General features: G+C 31.7%; 1 protein-coding gene across 1 annotated transcript in view; it reads right to left on the reverse strand.

The window, feature by feature from the left end:
* Positions 1–3,919, reverse strand: part of LOC132704097 (chondroadherin-like protein) — a 104,587-nt gene extending 100,668 nt beyond the window's left edge. The window contains exon 1 of the mRNA XM_060673862.1: positions 3,779–3,919. The gene's annotated coding sequence lies outside the window, so the exon portion shown is untranslated. The remainder of the gene's footprint in view (positions 1–3,778) is intronic.
* Between the last annotated feature and the right edge of the window lie 3,270 nt (positions 3,920–7,189).

Here is a 7,189-nt window from a genome sequence, read left to right on the forward strand (position 1 = left end):
GGTTGGAATCCTTTGATGGTTGGCGGAAGAAAACAAATAAACTGAACTCCAACTCCAAATCCAAATTGAGTTGGACACCAAAGAAATCGCCTAATTTTGGTTAGCATCGGATATTTCTTCAGTGATTTATACTTCAAGTTTTCCAGTTACATCCCTTTTTCCTATACGGGATAAGAATGTAACGCAGATTAAAATTTACGTTTTTTGGCAAAGAATTTGGAAAAGGTTGATTGTACTGGGATAACTACTTGTGTATTTGCACTTTACACAAATAATTTTTTCTACAACTCGCGTTTTTATAAAAAATATTTATTAAAAATGAATAGTACATAACTAGTGATCAAATTTAAAAACGTGGGCATCACTTTTCACTACGCTTATTTTTATTATGGTTTCCATGGTAATTGAGCGAGCATTCAGCATACTTTTTTTTATTCAAAATATACCGAATTTTTATATTAGCATTAGAACGAAACAGTATACATAAACCGTCTAAAGTGAATCACTGAATTAGTCGGAAAGAAAGAGGTTCAAGTCAGGCCCAAAGGGAGTTTATAAAATGGGGCCTTTGGAAGAGCTTTACTTATAAATTAACGCAATTTATAGGTGAAATAAAATGTATAAGACAAAAAAACATTTAAGAAAACTATTTATTTAATTGATATATACCATTAAGGTTGATCGAAGTATAGATCAAGGATGATGATGCACCCCTGGCTGAACATCCAACTCTGTAAATTATTGTACAAGTCAAACTTCTTGGGTGTCACACTTTCAATATAATAGAAAAGTCTTGTGAGTCAAGACTGTGGGAAGTCTCATTTAAGACATCGAAGGAAGTTCTGGTTAGAAATGAAAATGTTAGAGAAGCAATAAAAATACCAGCTACTGAAAACCGCTTCCATTCCAACTCTCATATTTGACCCCAAATTAAATTAACATAAAATATATATTTAGGCAAGCACAGCGGGAATATTCAAAGGCAAGAATAAGACATTTGAATATACATAAAACCTCTGCCTTTCTAATTAATCTCGACATTTTTATTGACTACGAAGAAGTGGGTAAAATAAGAAAAATATTTAATAGCACTAGCGAACATTAATCCGGAGTAATTGAATTAATCCTAGTTTCCTTGGAACGTAATGGAGGCAACACTAATAAATTTCGAGCTCTGCTCTTAGCTCTAAACCGCATTTTCCTTAAAACTGCTGAGTAGGTCCTCATGTGATGCAGACTAATAGCGCCATTTATCATTTTCACGGCAGTATACTTTTTACTCCCTATTCTATTACCGTGCCTTTACATCGCATTATATCATCCAGAATTATTGTGCAATAAACTTAAAAAGGGAGTAATTGTGTGGGTTCGAAAATAAAATAAAAGATAACAATACCGAACGAAATTTATCTCTACGACGCAGGCTCCGGATTATATAAGATTGTAACATAATAGCACCACTAAAATACAATAACCAAGGTACAACAAACGCAACAAAAATGCGGAGAAATAACCATTACATAAATCCAACGTCATTAGACCCAAAGAAGACCTGAGAGGTTATAACCATAAACAATCCGCTTTAAAATTATGCACGCAAATCCCCAATAAGTTTCACAATTAGGTGCATAAAAGGGGTCGCAGTTTGTTTATTTGTTTATCAGTTAAAATAGCCTAAAACCTATCTAAGTTATTTAACAACATTAAATAAAATGAAATAAATAAATAAAACTTTCATTTCTGTTCTAGCTTGATTCTTGATAAATAAATGAACGTCCGAAATCAATGTTTTTGTACTTTCGTAGGTTTATTCGAATTTTAAATAATTAATTAATAGCTCTTTTTATGTATAATATCTTAAGGATGTGGTTGACAAACGAAATGTATAACGTACAATATTAAGCCAGCGAAAATTCACATTATAATTTCTTACACCAGCTAAAAAAGACCCTAAAAGATCAGGTCTTAAAGTAGAATTAATTACAAACGGAATATGCAGTATAAAAAAATGTGCTTTAGTCCGTATGCGAAAAAAAAATAAAATTAATTTCAGCAGAAACAAAATCAATGGCGCAATGAAATTCCCGGACAACGAAATGTCCCTGGATAAAGCTTTTTCAGATTTCATTTATTAACGACGCATTAATGATTCAGCGAATTTAATTGGTAAAGTAATCAGAGGCGTAGTCCAATACAGCGAATAGTTTTTACAAACTCAAATAAATACAGATTTTAAAAGATGCATTTTATAAACAAAGTAAACATTTGAATTATAACTTTAACTAATTTAATTAATTAAGGCAAACTTTGCCTCCTGAATTAGCAATCATTTTGAAGTTACGATGGGATATAAAAAAATATTATTTACTTTCAGTATAATTTTGAACCATTGAATTTGTTAAAAAAAAGTAAGGAAATTGATGACGTAGCAGCTTCCCAAATACATAACCAAACTTCAGATGAGATGCGTCCATGAAAACATATTTGTGCTCTGCACTATTTATTTTCAATTTGAAACATATTATTTTTCTGTTTCTCATGAAATAAATATACGATTGCCTCTCACTTAACTGATTTTAGTTCAAAAATCAAGCACCACGGCTCTAATCATTTTAGGGCTTTATCTGTTTTCACGCGGTGTTTTTCGAGGGCAAGATTGAAAAGCCGCATTGGTTGAAAATACGACCGAAAGAACAACAAAACAAAAACAGACGAGAGATACGCAATCGGAGAAGATCCAATAAAGACAAGTCAAGTCGAAATTTGCCCTGGAGATCTTTTTTCTTTGGCTTTTATTTCCTTTTGTACTGAAACAAAAAACATTAGCCAAGAACCAGATGAATCGCGTGGGAGGAATAGTAAACATTTTGGGAATAAAAAATCTTTTTCCATTGTTGTGTTCGGCTTGCGTGTTAAAATCCCAGCGGGCTCTAAAAATTAGAAATTCGTTGGGAAACCGTCGTCTTTATAAAAAATAATAAATGATAATATTAAATTTGAATTTGAATTTTTTATTTATTCGTTTCTTCAATATCTTTTATTTCCAATATTCTATATTCCATATTCATATCAACAGCAAATAATGGATGGATGGTGTTAATGGATAGATTTTCAAGAATAAAAATTCCACCCTCATGATCATCATAAAGTGAATAATGTGTTGCAACATTTTCATATGTATAAAAATATTTGTAGCTTTATTTTTGTTCGACGTATCTTCGTTTTCGCTTTTAAGAAGTGAAAATTATATTTTTTAATATGCTATTTCCTATTTGCTAAAAATTTCATCGAAAAAAAATCTTTCAAATATTAACTAAACTATATTAATAAAAAAGATGTAATTAATTAAGCTTTGTTAATATTATAATACATATTTCGGCATCATTTTACTTCTAATTTTGTTTTATATGGAATATTTACTAAATGCATTTGAATAGACATGTTTATTTTTAAGAGACTAAAACAAAAAAAAAGTGTAAAAAATATGTGTTAAAACAAGACACAAAAAATATATATTTAATGGGAGAAATGAATGAAACAATTTTTAACATTCAATTTATCCGGTAAAACAAATAAACACTCGAAATTAACGCATAAAAATACAAAAAAATTCGGGCGCATTCAAACCCGGTTTTTAGCGGGAAACTTATACGGACGCGTCGACTACCCAAAATCCTACAATTTCTTGTATTTTTCGGCCGTTATACGCTACGATATTTTATATTTTTCAAAATCGAACAAAGTAGCGCCCCTAAAAAAAAGTCATAAAACCACTTACCAATAATATATCGCGTAAGCTGCAACACTCAGACACAAAGGCATGTCCTCCACACACGGCGGGCGCTGACTGAAGCACAGCGTCGCGACGCTGTGCGACGCCAGCGCCCGAATCCGTTGCGGGGACGCTCACAAATGCCATTCGGTCAATAACTGACTCACCTGTGCACAAGAGTCGACTTGACGTGCGTCCTGAAGCCTACACCTACGCTGTTTCAACGCCAGAAAGTATGGGAATGTGGGGTAAGCCATTTTGGCTCAGTTTTCCTAACCTCTATCGTCAGCTAACCCAGTGACACGAATTTCGTGAAATCAAACAAACCCTGTTGCTTTTAGAACGTGTTTTTACACACACAAAAATGAAACGATGGTGTTCTATTGTTTAACGCCAAATATTTTAAAGTATCTGTTTGAAAATGCCATAATTGTATTCTTATTGCATACGCAGTTTAAAATACACTACCTTATACCAGAAACTGTAGAGGATGGAGCCAAAAGTTAAATACAAAAGTTAATTGGGGTATTACAAACCTTCAATTTATTTTAATGTTGTATATATTGTGCTCGATAATCAACTTTCTTATTTTAAATGGAACACCTGGTATGTATGGTTATTTTCGAATTCTATTGAAAATTCTAGACATATTTTGTATATAATGTCTTACACCTAAGTCTAACCGTTTTTGACATGTTTATTTTTTTCTGCGAAAAATGACGTTTTCAAGCCGTAAAATATCTGCCAATTTCTTCATTCACATGAGCAAGTTATGTTCTACATAAAGGACTCGAATAACGGACTTCATAAGAAATTTCGATACATATTAATACAGGGTACCCGAAAATAAATAAGAAAATGAAATTAAAACTCTGCAATAAATTGTTTTTTAATGGAAACCACTTATTTTTATATATTTTTTATTTTTATATTTTTATATTTAGCATTAAAAATTAACGCAATTTTATATAAGTTTTTATATGCCTAATAATTTTACTTTCTGAAATATTTCCTCTTAAACATTTGTCTATCACAAATAATATGCTATTGCCACATAAGTTCAGTTAGTGTAAGGTGGCTATGACGGCGTTTAAACAAAAATTGTTTAAAATGCTAGAACGCTGCAAGCTTGGACGCGTGTTTTGTTGTTGATCACTGTCATAATTCAAATATTTTTTGGCACATTACACAAAGTTACATATCGAACAATAAAAACCCATTAAGGAGGCGCAAAGAAAAAAAGATCTTCGACTGAACTTATGAATATATGAAGCCTTGAAGAAAGAAAAAAATAGACGTCGTCATATTTTCAGAAATGCGTTGTTAGTTCTAGCTGTCAAAAGAACAACGCTTCGAACGTGCCTTCAAATAAACAACGAGAAGTTCTATAAATTTTATCCAATGCAGAAATTAGAGCAACGGGATTACAATATGCGGTTAGATTTTTGCAACAATCTTATCGAGAGACACTTTTCACAAAATACAAATTTCTGCAGTAACAAAAATAATGAAAATTATATGGAAGTTACAAGATCAGGTAGAACTTGTGTCCTAGTATGGTCCCCCTATGGAGGTTCAGAATAATAGGTCCAGTATTTTTTTTATCGGAATTTAAATTCCCAACGCTACTTAGATCTTTAAAATGTTATAGATCCCTTTGTTAAAAACGAGGTGCCTGAAAGATAACGACGAAATTTAATTTGGCAGCAGGATGGTGGTTCTTATCACAGAAGTCAAGAAGTTAGCACCTATTTAAATGCACACTATAGAGAATGGATCGGGGAGAATGGTAGTTACGCCTGACCTCCAAGGAGTTCCGACTTAACTCCCCTAGATTTTTGAGGTAAACTTAAAGATTCAGTTTACAAACACAAACCGTCAACTGCCGAGGAACCTAAACGTCGGGGAGAAGGTATCGGATATTTATAAGGGAATGAATCTGTTAGAAATGCCATTATATATTTATAAACCTTTTATACTACTTGCATTGCTCAAAGTGGAGGACGTATTGAACAACTGTTTCAATAATTATTATCCTTGGTAAGCTACTAATTTTTTATTGACTGTTCGTTAATAAAATATTCACCAACGTTATCGCGTGTCCTTGGTCTTATTCCGTATAAATAATGCATACATACATTCACATAATCTTTGGATCTTCATAAGCGCATCAGCAACTATGAAATGGTAAATCATAATGGCAGCACTTTAACATTTGTTTTGTTCAAACGCCGTCATAGCCATCTTACATTAATTGGAATTATACGGCAACAGCATATTATTTGTGTTTAAAAGGAAATATTTCAAAAAGTAAAAATATTAGGCATATACAACCCTATGTAAAATTGTCTTAATTTTTAATGCTAAATAGCACAAGATAATAAAAAAGGCAGTTTTTTTAATTTCATTTTAAATCTAATTTTTCGCGTACCCTGTATTAATATGTTTCCAAATTTCTTTTGAAATCCGTTATTCGAGTCCTTTTTCTTCAACAAAACTTACTCAAGTGAAACAATAAATGCTATCGAATGAAGAAATTAGTAGATATGTTACGTTTCACAAACGTCATATTTCGCATAAAAAATTGAAAATGTCAAAAACGGTTAGACTTTAGTATAGGGCATTATACACAAAATATATCTAGAATTTTGTATGGAGTTCAAAAATGAAGTAATATACCAGATGTTCTATTTTAAATTAGAAAGTTGACATTCGCCCGCGCAAAAATTAAACACCCTGTATATACAACTAACAATGTATTACAACTAACTTTTGTATTTAACTTTGGCTCCATCCCCTATAGTTTCTGACATAAGGTAGTGTCCTAAGATAAACGGCCCACCCTATATATATGCGCATGGTAGCTTAAATTGAAATATGGTCCACAGTTTGAAAAGGGAGAAGTAATTTATTTCACAAAAATAGTAAAGCCACAAAGACAAACTTGAAATTATATGTTGTGATAAAAAAGTAGGAACGACCGGCAACAACCTTACACTCTTGCGCATTAACGTAGTTTTGATTAGTTTTCCTGGGTGTAATTTTTGGTTTTAAATTACTATAAATTTTTAAATTGCAGTTATCCGTATTATAGTGATCTGAATTGAATAATTTTTAAAAATACTTTTTAAATATCCAAAGCAATTAAACAGAAAGTTAATTTTTCTCTGCCATTTTAGAATTTGAAAAAAAAGTTAAAGTTATAAAACACAAAGTTCCATATTTATTTGTCAATCAGTAAAATGACGTCAGAGAAGACATAATCTTCACCACGGCACGCCACTCGTAAGCTAAAAACTATCAAAGTTTTCTAAAATTATTAAGAACCTTTGTTTTGTGTGGACTAAATGGGTTTTTGTTTATTTCACTGCTGCTTTTTGGGTTTTTATTGTGGTGTTAAAAATAGAGGCCATAAAA

The sequence above is a fragment of the Cylas formicarius genome, unplaced genomic scaffold (genome assembly GCF_029955315.1).
Source record: "Cylas formicarius isolate icCylForm1 unplaced genomic scaffold, icCylForm1.1 PGA_scaffold_6__28_contigs__length_40554024, whole genome shotgun sequence".
Taxonomy (NCBI): Eukaryota; Metazoa; Arthropoda; class Insecta; order Coleoptera; family Brentidae; genus Cylas; species Cylas formicarius.